This window comes from Neophocaena asiaeorientalis, unplaced genomic scaffold, assembly GCF_003031525.2.
Source record: "Neophocaena asiaeorientalis asiaeorientalis breed wild unplaced genomic scaffold, Neophocaena_asiaeorientalis_V1.1 scaffold308, whole genome shotgun sequence".
In the NCBI taxonomy this organism is placed as follows: domain Eukaryota; kingdom Metazoa; phylum Chordata; class Mammalia; order Artiodactyla; family Phocoenidae; genus Neophocaena; species Neophocaena asiaeorientalis.
Genome location: NW_020172768.1, coordinates 1845334 through 1860235, shown reverse-complemented (window position 1 = coordinate 1860235; position 14902 = coordinate 1845334). Strand labels below are relative to the sequence as shown.

Here is a 14902-nt window from a genome sequence, read left to right as displayed (position 1 = left end):
GGCACAGAGTGTGCTCTTCCCGGCCACAGCAGCCTGCGTGTGTGGGAGAGGCAGGCCCAGCCTGCGCCATGGGTCCTCCAAGTGTGGAGAGCAGGCGGAGGGAGGCCAGGGAGGAGCCGCCGAGCCCAGATTTTGCCGCTGACAATCTCTGGTTCTGCAACCCTGGGCAAGAGGACTCGGCTTCTGGTCTTAAGATGGTGGAGGACAGCTGTTAAGATCTGTAAGTGTTCTGTCTTCTGCGCCCACCATCTCCCTCTATTCAAACCCACCCCTTATCTGATAGGTCCCCTCTTGGCTTCTGAAATTTCAACATGGAAGCCTAGAAGTTAAGCTTAGACTCAGCCTAAGCATCATTTATACAAAAATCATTCCTGACCCCATTCTACCCGCCCACCCCACCCCTGCCGGGAGAACTATCACTACCGGCTTCCCCTGGGCCCTGGCCATGCCCAGCGGCTATAGCACAGCCCCTAGAACACAACTACATTGGTTGATGGGTTCTGTCCTCCCTAAATGACTGTCTAGAGCATTTGCAGAGGAAATGGTGTGAGGCCTGGCCGTTTGTTTCAAAACACTCGCAGCGAAGAGGGGAGTGCTAATTTACGTTATGATTTCTTGTTTGGTTGTTTTTGAAAAAAGGGAATGTACGTAACTTGAGGTCAGAGACCTCAAATTTGACACCCAGTACCTAACTCAGAACCTGGTACAGAGTAGGCATACACTTATTTTCTTGTTGCATAATGTGTCTCTAGTAAATATGCCAAGTGTACTATCTGGGAGTAGACAGTTGAGGATTAAATTGAAGTCAAATTTCAAAACTTTCAAAGATTCTCAATTCAAATAAATATTATTTAAGCCCCATGTAATTTACTGAGTGCCTGTCATGTGCCAGGCCCTGGAGAGTCACAGGTGAAGAGGGTCCCCAAGTCACGGTCCCGAAGGAATATGCCAGCCAGTGGGCTTCAGGCTATATAGTTTTAGGCATGACGTGAGGCCACGCTAGGGGATGGGACATTTGTCCAGAGACAATAGCAAATAGGCACTGAACTCATTTCCTGGAGAGCGGGCCAGGGGCCCAAGTCCATGGTCCTCAGACTTGTTTACAACACTCTCAGTAAAAAATGTGTAATACACGCTCAGTGCATGCATATATAAACATGCATGGGTGGGAGTGTATATAGTCACCCTACTGCTCTACCGATATATGAGATGTCTTAGGGAACATATTCAGAAATAGAAATCTAAATAGGATGAGATAAAAAAATACATACAAATAAAGTTGTAATATTTTCTTCTCTTATTCCAATGGCCCACCTCGCTCACTCTGTTTCGGAGACTCTGTGTGCAGAGTATCAGTGTCTGGGACTTGACAGGCCTGCCATACAGAAGAAATGCCGGTCTGCTCAGTACACCAAACAGAATTTAACACCTGTTTTCCTTTTGCTGGCCCTAGCATCCAGTTTCCAGTAACTGGTGACAAATGTAACGAATGGTAATCCCATTCATTTGGCAAACACATGTGATAAATTCAGAGTGTGCCAGGCGCCATGCCAGGTGCAGTGAGGGCTATAGAAGCGCCAGCCACGTGCCCTGTACTGGAGGATAGACAGACATACTCAGGATGCAGGTGGACCCTGGTCAGTGTCAGGAGACTCAGGCCAGGTGCTCTGGGAGGGAGAAAATGCTTGGTTTTCCCTGAGGGCTCTAAGGCTTGTGGAAGAGGTGGTGTGAGACTGGGGAGGAAGGGCAGGGTTTGGTCGTGCAGACAGAGAAGACTTTTCAGGAAAAGGAAATGCCGGGGGCAAAGACACAGGGGCAGTAAATCAAGGGGCGCATTCTTCTCTGCAGATCCTCAGCTCCATCTGGAGATCCCATATCCTGAGGCCGGGTGAAAAAGAGAGAATAATACTTACTAGAATTGCACATAAAAGGGACAGGGACGTGCTCTCAGGCTGAACACCCTGGAAACTAGAGAGCAAGGCATGCTGCCATGACAGCCTCCCTTCAAACATGCCAGTGGTTTGTCCCACAAAACAAGCAAAGGCTAACAGGAGAGGAAAGCATTCTCCTCTGTCAGGGATGAAGTGCGCATGACCTGGCCTGCAGGCGAGAACAGATGACCCCTAGGGCCATGCTAGTTCTAGGATGCTACACTTCGTACCCTTACCCTTGGAGAGCCAAGCATCTCCAATAAAGATATAATCGACATATGATGTGATTAATAGTCACAGAAAGATGCCCAGTGTGCACCGGGAGCTCAAGGAAGATAAACCCTAGCCGAGATGTGGTTACAGACATACTCATCACCAAGAAACTGAGTTCTAACCAAGTAAATGAGGGGTGATGGAGGGTACTCAAGGCAAAGAGGACCTCAGGTAGAAGCAGAGAGGCACAAAAGGGTACAGAAACCCCAAATCCTGCTGGTAACAGCAGATGGTCCTGGGATCCAGCAAAGCCAAGGAAAGCAGGAAACTTTGGGGTCCTGGGAGGAGACAAGAAGCCTGGGGATCGCTCTCAGGCTGACCCTGCTGAGCCCAGCGCTGGGTATCACACACAGTGGTGCTTAATAAATGTGTATTGATTGCAGATTGTCATTTCTAGGAAGGGCTGGGATAAGCAATTCATTCTTAGAAAGCCCCAGGCAGGGCCACATGCTGAGATGCATTTATTAGAGTCTTCTCATGAGATAGGGAGGGAGGGGAGAGAAGAGGGAAGGGGAGGAGCTGAGACAGGGGCTGCCCACCCTCGTCGACAGAGCCCCTCATCCCTCCATATCCCAGAGCAGGCACAGGGTCCAAAGGGGAGAGTAGACCCGGGCTATGGAGAAGAAAGGAAAACCAGTGACAATGCTCTCTGCACCCAGAAGCAGGGTCAAGCATACCTACCATTTCCTTTAATTTTCCCAACGATCCTGTAAGATGAGATTTCATTACTCTTTAACAGATGGGGAAACTAAGGCTAAGACCTGGTCCCGTCTCATCAAGGGAGGAAGTGGGAGAGGGGACTGAGGTTTGAATCCATTGCACCCTATTCCTCCAGATGCTGCCCAGACTGCAGGGCAGATGGGGAAGGTGAAGGCGAGCTGGACACCCCCAAGGGTGCGCTGCCCCAGGTGCCGGGTCCCCTCCAGCCTTCCCAGGTTCTGCCGCCCCCGATATCACTAGGTGAAATCCTAGGAGCTGGTGCGGACCTGCCCCAGGGCCCAGGCCAGAGATGGCCAGCAGCCCTCTAGGACCTGGAAGGTTCTTTGTTAAATGTGGTGCGGAAGCCTCCTTAGCAGAGGAGCCTTTCATCCCCTTCTCATCCTGGTTGTTTGCTCCAGCCTTGATTTACACTTTGCATCTAGAATGCCAGCACACCCTATAGAAGCCCTGGGGCCTCCCTAGGCCCTGACATCACTCCCCTCCCAGGAGGTAGAAGCCCTGGGTTCCAGTCTAGCCTCTACCACCAAACCCTCGGTGGCCTTAGGCAAGGTGTTGCCTCCTTTGAGCCTCAGATTCCCCGCTCGGTACCAAGGAATCCAGTGACCCCTAAGTCCTTGAGCATCCCATGAGCCTCTTCTTCACTCTCCAGACTACTCCTTTTCCTCCCTGCCCCATCCCACAAAAGCCAGGAATTCCTTCCCTTGGGTGAGTCACCATCGCAGGCCCCTGGGAATCCCAGGTGATGCCATCCCAATGGGGGCAGGCAGGCTAGGACCAGGGCCTCCGCACAGCCCGGCCAGGGTGTGCTGGCCAGGAGACTTGGGGAGGGGGCAAGGTCCCCAACACAAAGCCGATCCCAACTGCTTCATTCGCGAGAGATGTCCTAGTGCGGTGGGAAGCAGGCTTTGGGGTCGTGCGGACTTGAGTTCACACCCCATCTACTCCTCTTTCTAGTTGTGGAACAATGAGAGTGTTGCTTAACCTGTCTGATTAAGCCTGGCTCTCTGATCTGTTCTATTATTAGAGGACCTGCCTCACAGCGTTGGTGGGAGGGTTACAACAGATAATGCACTGAACAGAAGCTATTCTTCTTCAGCCTCCTGGATAAGGATAATAGTAGGACTCCCAACGTACTCGACAGTACTGGAATCACGTGGTACGGGGAACAGAGCTGCCACCCACGCTCAGCCAGCCACCAAGGCTGAGCAGTTTCATGATGAAAAAACCCACCTTGCAGCAGGCAAGACTCCCTCAGGAGAGACCCAGATGGGTCACCTGAATGTGATACACTTTCTTTTTTTTAATGGGGTTTAAAGTTATAAAACAACAGCAGTGAACTCCCCCTGCTCCTGCAGGTACTTGGGCCCACGTGGGGACTGGGAGCATGGATTATACTCACCCAGCCTCCCCATTAAGGCCGCGTGGTCCCCTGACCAGAACGCGGCTCCACACCGGTCCCAGGCCGGAGATGGGTCTGCCTCGTGGGCCGACCTCCCAGGCACCCTCAGACGCCCACCCCCAAAACCCACCCCAATTCAGTCCTAAGTATTCCTAAGGTGCCTTCCCATTTCCCGCTGTAATAAATGGCACAGAATGCAAATGGAGCTGGATGTGGGACCCAGATGTTTGCACTAATTTAATGGAGGGAACACCTTGGATTAAACACTCTGCAAAACACTCACAAATAGGTTCAGTGCATGAAAAGCCTCCCAGACCCCTGGCACTTGGCTGCGGCTGCCTGGGGCTCCAGGAGCGTTGCCCGGGGTGGGCGGGCATGGGGGAGAGACCAGAGCAGGGTGGAGACAGATGCCTCCAAACACAGCCAGGCTCCCGGGTGGGCTTCCAGCAGATTCTCCACCAGCTGGGGCTGACTCCACCAAGAGGCAGGATCTGGGAGGGTTGGGGATGGTGGTAGGCAGCGCCTGCCTCCCCACGTGGGTGACGGCTCGCCCGTGAGGACCCACAACGGGCAGGTGCCTCCCTGCCCTTAGGACTCAGCTCCAACCGGGAGGCCTCACTGCCCACCTGGCTGACATCCAGTCACCCAGCTGCACGGAACTGGGGCCTCCAGGCCCAGAGCCTCCAGGGAGAATCAGCCTACTTCACCTTTTGGACCTGAGAGTGGGTGGGAAACCTCTCTCAGAAATTTGGGCATTATTTGCACAGCAGTGCTAATTTCTCTGAAGCTGCTTCTTCCTTGCCTGCCCCTACAGCTTAGGGTGCTTCAAAAGCTCAAATCCTGTGCATCTACCAAGCCCCAACCCTCCCCTTCACCTTTCACCCACCCATCCATCCATCCCCTCAGCTCTGGAGCTACAGAGATGAGTGACGGCCGGCACCTGCCCTGGTGTTCACGGTCCCAGATGCCATGTGATAAAGGCCCTCGGGGAGGCATACCGTGCAAGCAGGGAGCTCGGGACAGTGTAGCAACTGGGCACAAGAGGGTCAAAAGACCAGTGGAGAAAAGGGGAAAAGCTTACCTAGCAGAGGGAACAGCACATGCAAAGATAATGAGGCACAGAAGACGGGGCAATGGCTGAGACTCAAGAGAGACCATTTGTGTGGGTCCACTTGGGGGACAGGTGGCACAAATGAAGATGGACCCTCTTCGCCAGACCCCTCCTCCCACCCCGGCCCCTGGAAGTCCCCATAGTTGGGCCAATGGGGAATCAGTTCCCATAATAATTGCTCTGTAAGCCTCAGAGTTCCAACACGGCCTGGATGAGTTTATATTCCTGAAAACAGAATCCCTAATTTTCAGACACAATGATCACTTCAAGTGTAATGACCATTATAATAACCCCTTACACTTGCTTTATAGTTTATAAAACACTTTCACATATCGCTCATAATCTTCCACCAACAACCCTTCAAGGAAGATAGAAGAGGTAGTGTCAGAATTCCTACTTTCTGAATGAGAAAATTAAATCCAAAGGTCCCAGCTACCTAAATACAGGGCTCAAGCTCAAGCTCATTCACTCATTCAGTGCATCACGGAGTGTTTGTTGAGCACCTATTTATGTACCAAGAAACCCTTCAGACTCGGAGCATAGATAGCATGGTGGGGATGTTAAGATGACTACAAGCCTCGGTGAAGAGACAGAACATGGGCACCAAGGGAGAAAAACTTCAGGGCAAAAAGCAAAGCACTGAAACTCAGGAACCAAGAAAAACATAAAGCACTGTCTTCAAACACTGCCTCAGACAAACACACCCTGCGGCCTGCACAGACACAGGCAACGGGCATATGCCCTTATCACATAGGAGGATGCGAGCCATTTCTCCTGGACTTCCCCCATGCTCTACAGCATGGAAGGCAGACTCCTTTATCCTCACATCCCCACCGCTAGCTGGGCAACGGACCAGAGCCAGCAGCCGGGAGCCATCTGTGGGGCCTGGGTTTCGCCCATCCCCCAGCACACACAAAGATGCACAGGCCCTCCCAGTGCAGGAACCCAGGCATTCCAGCATGGGGACAGCCCAGGGTGCAACAGCTTAGGTTCTAGTCAGGATGGATAGATGGATGGATGAATAAATGGGATGGATGGATGGATGGATGGATGAGACGGATGGATGGATGGATGGTATAGATGGATAGATGGGATGGATGGATGGATGAATGGATGCATGGATGCATGGATGAGATGGATGGATGATATGGATGGATGGATGGGTGGGATAGATGGATGGGATAGATGGATAGATGGATAGATGGATAGATGGGATGGATGGATGGATGGATGGATGGATGGATGGATGGATGGATGGGATGGATGGAAGGATGGATGGATGGATGGATGGTTGAATAGATGGATAGATGGGGAGGGAAGACTGGGAAGCATAAGAGCTTTCACCTACCTAGAGGTAGAGCCTGCTGGGTCCCCACCACTGGACCCAGTTACAAGTAAACACTGCCTTGCTCTCTGATGAGGATAGACTATCCTCAGTGCCCTCTGCAAAAACAGTACCCACTTCACAGGATCCACGTGAGAATGCACAACAGGAGACACTGACACACCTAGTGCAGGGCCTGGCACACAGGGGGAATTAAGGCTTTCCCACCCAGGAAGTAAAGGTAATGGATGGGCAAGTAACTCTGCAGAGCCCCCACAGAAATCAGGCTCCTGCCACCACCACCCCCTCATCGCCCATCCTGGGGTTTGGAGGACTTACTAGAGAAAACCTCTCCATCACTCCACCCCCTACCCCTTGGTTCATTCCTTCATTTTTTCATTCAACCAAACCAAACTTGTAGGGGGCCTCTTGTGGCCAGGGATGATTCTAGGTACTGGGATTAGGAGAAGAATAAGATTCAGTTCTTAACTTGGATAGACAGATACATATGTTTGAGGTGCTGTGACAACGCACAGGATGAAGGAGGACAGCAGTGTTTCAGGAAAGGCAGGAAGCGCTGTGAGCAGTAGTCAGAGAGGAGATATGTGAGCTGGGTATTGCAGGAGGTACAGGGGCTATTCAGGATGAGGAGATTCCAGGCAGAGGGAACAGCAAGTGCAAAGGCACTGAGGTGTGAAGTGATACAGAGTATTTGGGGGGAACTGAGCAACCTGGTATATTTGGGTACCAGGAATAGGAGTGTCTGTAAGTAACAGGGAGGAGGGAGCTATGAGGCGGGCAGGAGATGAAGCAGGAAAAGTAGACAGGGCTGAGCTGTGAGGCCCCTGGCCAGCCAGGCCAAGGAAGCCGCAGACAGTAAAGAACCCCTGGGGATGGCGGAGCACAGGCGTGACGCGGGCACACGCTCACAAGGGCATTAATTAGGCTCCAGCTGTTGCTGGCATGGCGCTAGGCTCCTCTGCATACAGGAGGCTAGCCCTGGCTGAGTCTGATACATGAATTTGACAAGGTCTTCTCCTCTTTGATTCACGCAATTATCGCTGGAGAAATGGCCAATTTGGGAGCAATTTTTCTTCTCTGAAGAGCCAGGCTGGCTGGCTAACAGTGAAGGCCAGGGGAGCGTTCCTGCATCACCACTGCCACCACCCACAGCCAGAGCTGCTGGGAGCAGTGCCTGGAAATCCCGAAGAAGCTCTGGGGATCTGGGAAGGACTTGAGAAGGGTAATGGTGGAGGCCACAGGAGCCACAGAGGAAGCGTAAAGGGGGGGGGAAGCCCTCAGGCTGGATAAAGATTGATGGGTACCTGCATTTCCAGAGAACAGGAGAGAAAGGCTAGGTGGGTGGTGGCAGCCACCTTGTAGTTCCAAGCCCTGCTGGAAGCTTCCCGAGGCCTGCTTACAGCAGGGAAGGTTCTCCCTCCCCTCCTTCCTCTCCTCCCCTCCCTCCCGGCCCCCCTTCCCTGTTCCTCTCCAGAAAGGTTTATGGAGAAGACTCCAAATAGCCCCTCTCCTGCAGTCACGGTCACACCAACTGAAAGGAGATTTAATTAGCAAAATCTCGTTAGGCAAACGAAATTATCCGTAAGACAATAGTCCTCTGGACAGGGGGTATGATTAAACAAAGCCATTAATTGAGAGAGTTGCTTTGGCAGCCCCCCGGAAGCACTCATCTCTGGGCCGGCGGAACAGACCCGGGCCCCTCGCCCCTCTGCCCGCCCCACCCCCTCCCCACGTCATCTCGGCTCTTCCAGGGCCCCTCCAGTTGGGGCTGCAGACCTCTATCTCATCAGCGGCCTCTCTGCCGCCAGATTCCTGCTAAAGCGCCTTGATTGCATAATGTCTATTTGCATAATGTAAATTGCAATCTCCTAGCTTGGGAGGCAGGAATCACAGAACAGCCATTATTTTTTTACCACTCCACAAAAATTCTACATTTAGAAAGCAGATTTGCAGCTCAGAAAGCCGTATAAATCTGAATCTGCCACAAATGTCATTAAATCACACCAATTAAGCCGGACCAACGAAGAGCCCCTGTCACCGTTCTCTGCACACTCAAGGACTCCCAGGCCAGATGGAGGCCACGAAAAAATGGAGGCTGTGGCAGCGGGGCTGCAGCAGGAGCTGCAAAGGCAGGAAATTCTGTCTCATAAACCTTCACACACACACCCCAAGCACAGGCCCCACCAAGACCTGGCGGGCGGAGGACGGAGAGGGGGCGGAAGTGGTCTGAGTTATTTCTAAGCTTGTCGCCTGATTTCTTGAGGGCACTTGGTCTGCAGACTTTTAATTTACGGAGCAGAAGAGAGCATGCGGGGAAGAAGCCTGCACCTTCCGCAAAGGGAAGGGGAGATGCCAGGTATTTCATGCGAGGGTGAAAAGTCCAGGCCTTCAGCAGCTCTTTAATGACCTTTTTCTGTCTTCTCCCAAGTCCCCTCCAGCCAAGTGAAAGAAAACCGGGGACAAATCCTGCCCTGACTGGGCTGGGCTGGACCGGATTCTGAGCTCCTTTTAAGAGCTGTTTCCTAGGGGCCGCTGGAGAGAGAGGTGAGTCACAAGGTCCCTAGAAAGGGGCCTTCCCTCCGACAACCACTCATGATTCCAGTTTCCCCGCAGCCATGTACCTGGTTACTTTTTGGCCTCTTTAGTGCTCATTCGATATTCACCTGTCAAAGGGCAAGATGATAATGTGTATTATTAAAGTATCGATAGTTCATGAGTGAACTTTTATGGAGAGTACAGTTAAAGGAAAGATGCTAGACCATCTCTGTCAGCAGCAACGGAGAGGAACAGTCTTGCCACGTCTACTTTTTCCTAACGTACTGGGTGAGTGGATGGCTGAGCCATTACTGTATACATACTGTGTGCCAGGAACGGCTCTAAAGCTCGCACATGCTGGATTTCACTTAGTCCTCACAGCCGTCCTGGGAAGGGTGTACAACCCCATTTCCATTCTAGAGACAAGGAATCCGAAGACCAAAGAGATGTATGCAGAACCACAGAGGTTCTAAGTCATGGGGCTGAGACTCAGACCCCAGCTTTGGACTTCAAACCCAATGTTTTTCCCCCCAAGTTGAAGCCTTGAAAATACAAATGATCTTTTAGGTTTTTATCTGTTTCCTTCACCTGCCCAAATTAAACATTGGTTTCCTGACCTAAGTTTCACAAAAGGGGAAAGGAGAGAACAGGAAATCATTCCGTGCTTTCACACAGGCCCATTTCCACAAAGCCGGCCTCCACGTTAGAGGTGTCTTAAGTTCAGTTCCCAGAATCTTTTCTGCACATTTAGAATCTTAGAACTGAGGGTAACATTGGAGGTGATGTCATCAGACATCCCCTGTTGCAGGAGAGTAGACTTGAGTTTCTTGGAGCCGCATAATGAAGTGACGAAGTCTCTAGGATAGAGTCATAAGCTTGATTTCAACTCTGGGACTCACTGTGTCACTGACTACGGCACCTCACTTGTCTCTGAGCCTCTGCTCCCTCTCTGTATGTAATACCAAGATGGTAACAGTGTCTCATAAAACAGTGCGAGGGTTTCAATAAGAACATGCAGGGGCTTCCCTGGTGGTGCAGTGATTGAGAGTCCGCCTGCCGATGCAGGGGATGCGGGTTCGTGCCCCGGTCCGGGAAGATCCCACATACCGGCGGGGTGGCTGGGCCCGTGAGCCATGGCCACTGAGCCTGCGCGTCCGGAGCCTGTGCTCCGCGACGGGAGAGGCCACGGCAGTGAGAGGCCCGCGTACCACAAAAAAAAAAAAAAAAAAAAAAAAAAAAAAGAACATGCACATCACGTGCTGAGCAGTGTCTAGCATGTAGTAAGTGCTCAACAAACGAGTTATTACTGTTAATACTAAGTCGACTTGTGGAAGACTCCAAGACTCTCCCGCCAAAACTTTTCATCAAAACCAAGCCCCTTTGCCTCTCTCTTCCCTGCCCCCTCCCTTTCACCGTTAGCCATTCTCGTATCTTGGCCCTTTGGAAAAACCTACTGGTTCTGCTCCCACCCTGTGGTTGCTTGAGTTTTGTTTCTATCCCCTTAAGTCACAACAAGGCATCCAGGGTACTCAGATTCTCTTCCAAAACTTAGCTGCGTCCGGGTCGGGAATATGGCAAAGGAACTGGAGCCTGGTCCTCAAAGGCCCCGCCTCCACAGGTTACAGTGTGTGTGGCAGAGAGGAAGCATGGAGAGGAAAGGACACGAGGATCACGGAGGACGGGCTGCCCGCATAGCCCACGCCCCCTGCACACCCTGACAGACCCAACAGCCCCTTCGGTCTGATCTTTGGCTGAAGCCCTCCCCCAGCCCGGAAGGCCAGGGAGTGGAGGGTTGTGGGAGCTATGCCTGGGAATGAAGGGCTCAAGGCTTGTGGAGTCCTTGTCACAGGTCTAAGGCCCCCTCCAGACCTGGCACTTCAAGCTGTGGGTTGCAAACTGGACCCATTCTTGCAGAGAAGGACTATAACGTAGCGCAGGGCTCCGCAGCCTGTTAGGAACCGGGCTGCACAGCAGGAGGTGAGCGGCGAGCTAGCAAGCTTCATCTGCGCTCAGCCTGGCTCGCATTACCGCCTGAAGCATCCCTCCCATCCCCCACCCCCACCCCCATATCCCAGAAAACTGTCTTCCACGAAACCAGTCCCTGGTGCCAGAAAGGTTGGGGAGCGCTGTGGTACCAACTGCAGGGCCTCCTAACACCAGCGTGTCCTCGGGGAATGCCCCCTGGGGGCGGAGCCTAGCCTGGCTGTGGGGGGCGGTGCCTTTAAAGCCAGACATTGGGTGGGTTTAGACAGTCTGGTTCTTGGAGGCAGGTTTCCTTAGCTGCCTCGGGAGTAGATGAGGCTGTGCTGGGCCAGGCCTGAGTAGTGCTCCCCAAAGACGGCTGCTACAACATAGTACCCCCAAACACACTCTTCATCTGATGTGCTGTGGATACTCCTGTTCTGAGACGTGGCTGCAGGGCCAGTGTCCCTGTCCCCTTCTCTAAACCCAGGTGGGCCTTTGTGCCTGCCCCCAACCAGGGCAACGTGTGAATGTGATACTGCTGGGCTTGGGCAGTGCAGCCCCGTCGATCCACGTTATGAAGATGTCCAGGCCACGTGGAAAGGGCACGTGCACCTGGTGGACAGCCCCAGCTAGCGCCTCAGCCAACAGCTGGTATCCACCCCCAGAGGGATAAGCGAACGAGCCTCCAGATGATTCCCGCACCCAGCTTCTGCCCCAGCAGAGACCCCAGACCTGTGGATCAGAGGCAATCTCCCCACTGTGCCCCGTTTGAACTCCTGACTCACAGAATAAATGAGCATAATGAACGGTGTTAAGTCACTATGTCTTGGGGTGGTTTGTTACACAGCCATAATAACTGGAACATCACTTGAATTAAATTAGAATGTTTGCTGTTTCCCTCTCAAATCCAGCCCTCACTTCAGACTGGCAGACTGTTCCCTCCTCCGCAGGTCCCGTCCCCCCTTTTCTTCCTCCCCCTCCAAAAGGCAGGCTCCTCCTTAGCAAAAAACACTCCCAGGAAGATCCTTTGAATCTTCCCCTTTCAGAGTCCCAGGACCTGAAGATCCCCACTCTTCCTCGTTCCTCTGTGCGGGTCCCAGAGTGTCCCTACGAGGGAGGTCCCCCTGGTGTGGGTGGGCCCGGGCCAGGCGCCCGGCTGTTCTCGGGGACAGGAACGGAACGTGCAGACTTACTTCCCCTACACGCACCCCGGTCTCAGGAAGCTTCATGCTCGGCTTGCTCCTCTCATACTGACTTGACTGATGAGGTCCCGCTAACCTCCGGTGCGAGGAGACATCGATTCTCGCAAAGGTCATTATCTTCCTACTCTGGCTCACCCCACCCCGGCCCCATCTCCTAGGTAGGCTTTCCTGGAACAGGATGGAGGGAGGCACCCTTCCCCGGCCCGGTGTCTGGGGATCGACCACTCCAAGCCGGGCGGAAAGGGGATGCCCTGGGAGCCGCGCCCTGTCAATCACAGAGGCACCAGCACTGCCGCGCAGGCCATTAGGCGGAGGGCCGGCGCCCTGCTCACTCACCGGGCAGCCATCGGCAGGATGTTAGACGATCGCAGGGCGGCCATTCTTATGATTTATTCAAATGCTCATTACAGTCCATCTATTTTTACGCAGAGGTGAGGATGTGCGCTGATAACGTTTAATCATTTAAAATTCCGTCGACTGGTTGGGAGCCGATGTACTATCAAAGTCGCAGCCGCTCAGCCCCCGGGAGCCCCCGAAGCAGGGTAGGGAAGCTGTGCAGCCCCAGGCCAGCCCTTCCAGCTGACATTGCCTGAGCGGCGCCTAGGTGGGGGGTGCAGAGGGGAAACAAGGAACAGGGGATCCCAGGCTAGCCTCCAGGAGCTCACAGCCTCGCTGAGGGCACACGGCGAAGCGCGGGCAGAGGGATGCCCAGCAGAAGGATGAGTCACAGCCTCTCAGAAGAGGGAGAAATCACTTCTAGCTGGATTACCGAAGGAGGTCGCAACGAGCAGGCTGGACTTAGGCCAGGGCCTACAGGTGGGAAGCCTTATGCCAAGTGGGAGAACCAATATGAGGAAATACACAGACGGATAAGGCGGGGAGCAGCTCCTGTGCTGATGGAAGGGAGGCAACCAGCAGTACCTCCTTTTTCCTCCCTCGTGTCTCTCCAGAAACAACCAGACATAAAAGCAAGCGCGAGCTATGAACTTGGCCCAGGTCCTCCTCTCACGGCCTCCAAAGCTTAGCCTGCCCTTGCAACCTCTAGAGCTTCCCTCTCCAACACTCATGACACGCATAACACATCATGTCCACCTTAACGCACAATGAATACAGTCTAATTAAATAGGATGTCACGTTCCAGGGCCTCTTCGTCACATTCGGACCTCATCTAATTAGGGGTCCACTGTATTTCACATTCTGACCAGCTCATTGAGACAGAGCGCATCTCTCACACAATGCATGGCTGTGAAAGATCAGGTTCAGGGCTGGTCTTTAACCCATAACCTTATTGAGTCAGCATGGAAAACGCCAATCAGAGTTACTCACAGTTCACAGTCCCTTTTCTGGTGAGCGGCATGGAGGACGGCAAGCCTCAGAGTCCTGCTCCAGAGTCAACCTGTCAGCGAAAGAAAACATCTTTATAGACCGTGTATGATTCTGCTGGGAGCGAGCACCAAGATCGGATGGGGGTAAACCCAGAAGTGGGTCCTGCTCCAGAGCACAGCCAGGGCTGGCAGCCCTGTGTCCCCATTGCTGAGTGGGGGGAGTTTCCTGAGCAAGGAGCTCCTGGTGCAAAACGACGGTTGTTTAGAGGACGAACCAGGACGGAGAGACAGGATTTCTTGCGAGTTTCATCCCCTTCCCCAGAGAAAAAGAGGCTCATGGCTGTGGAGAGCGCTGAGCTGACCAAGGCAATGATCATTTACTGATGCCACCTGTCTGACGGAAGACCCCGTGCAGGGGGACAGAGCTGAGCAGCCCCTGGGGAAGCTGGCGATCTGTATGGGGGAGCTGCCCGGACAAGCAAACGCCACCACCGATGCTGTGGTTTATGGCAGGATTATGGCAAGTCCAGATGTAGGAGGGCACTTTCAAGTAAAAGTGAAGAGTCCCATTGGGTTAGAAGGGAGATGTGCATGGAGAAAAATGATGGGGGCGTGACTGGAAAGATCAGAAAACATGACTGCTTTTAATTCTCTTCTTGGGATAAAGCAATAACAACAAGAAGAAGAAAAACCCAGCACACATTGATCAGGTGTCTGCTCCGCGAGCTACACTCTCCAGGGGCAGCAGGAATGCAATCCACAGCTCCTGTAATAAAAGTGCCGCCACGTCAGCGGTGAAGTAAGAATATCATATGAAACATCATCCAATAAGACGAGGACATACCTAAAGTGTGCTGAACTATGTGGTAGAGACCATAACTCTCTCTCCACAGAGAAACGAAGTTGGCGACAGCTGGGGCCTTCAAGGAAGTTTTCAGGGGGAGGCAGACCTTGACTGGGGTCTTGGAGGACTGGTCAGGAAAGATTCGGCTGGTGGAAGAAGAGAGAGGGCATTCCAAGAAAGGGAGCACTCTGAGCAAGGGTGATGGGGGAAAGCATGGAGTGACCAGGGACAAGGCAAGGGCTGGGCCACCTG

General features: G+C 52.9%; 1 protein-coding gene across 3 annotated transcripts in view; it reads right to left on the bottom strand.

Annotated features, from left to right (window-relative positions):
* PKNOX2 (PBX/knotted 1 homeobox 2) overlaps positions 1–13880 on the bottom strand; it is a 184695-nt gene extending 170815 nt beyond the window's left edge. For all 3 annotated transcript variants that reach the window (XM_024740828.1, XM_024740830.1, XM_024740829.1), the window contains exon 1: positions 13808–13880. The gene's annotated coding sequence lies outside the window, so the exon portion shown is untranslated. The remainder of the gene's footprint in view (positions 1–13807) is intronic.
* Between the last annotated feature and the right edge of the window lie 1022 nt (positions 13881–14902).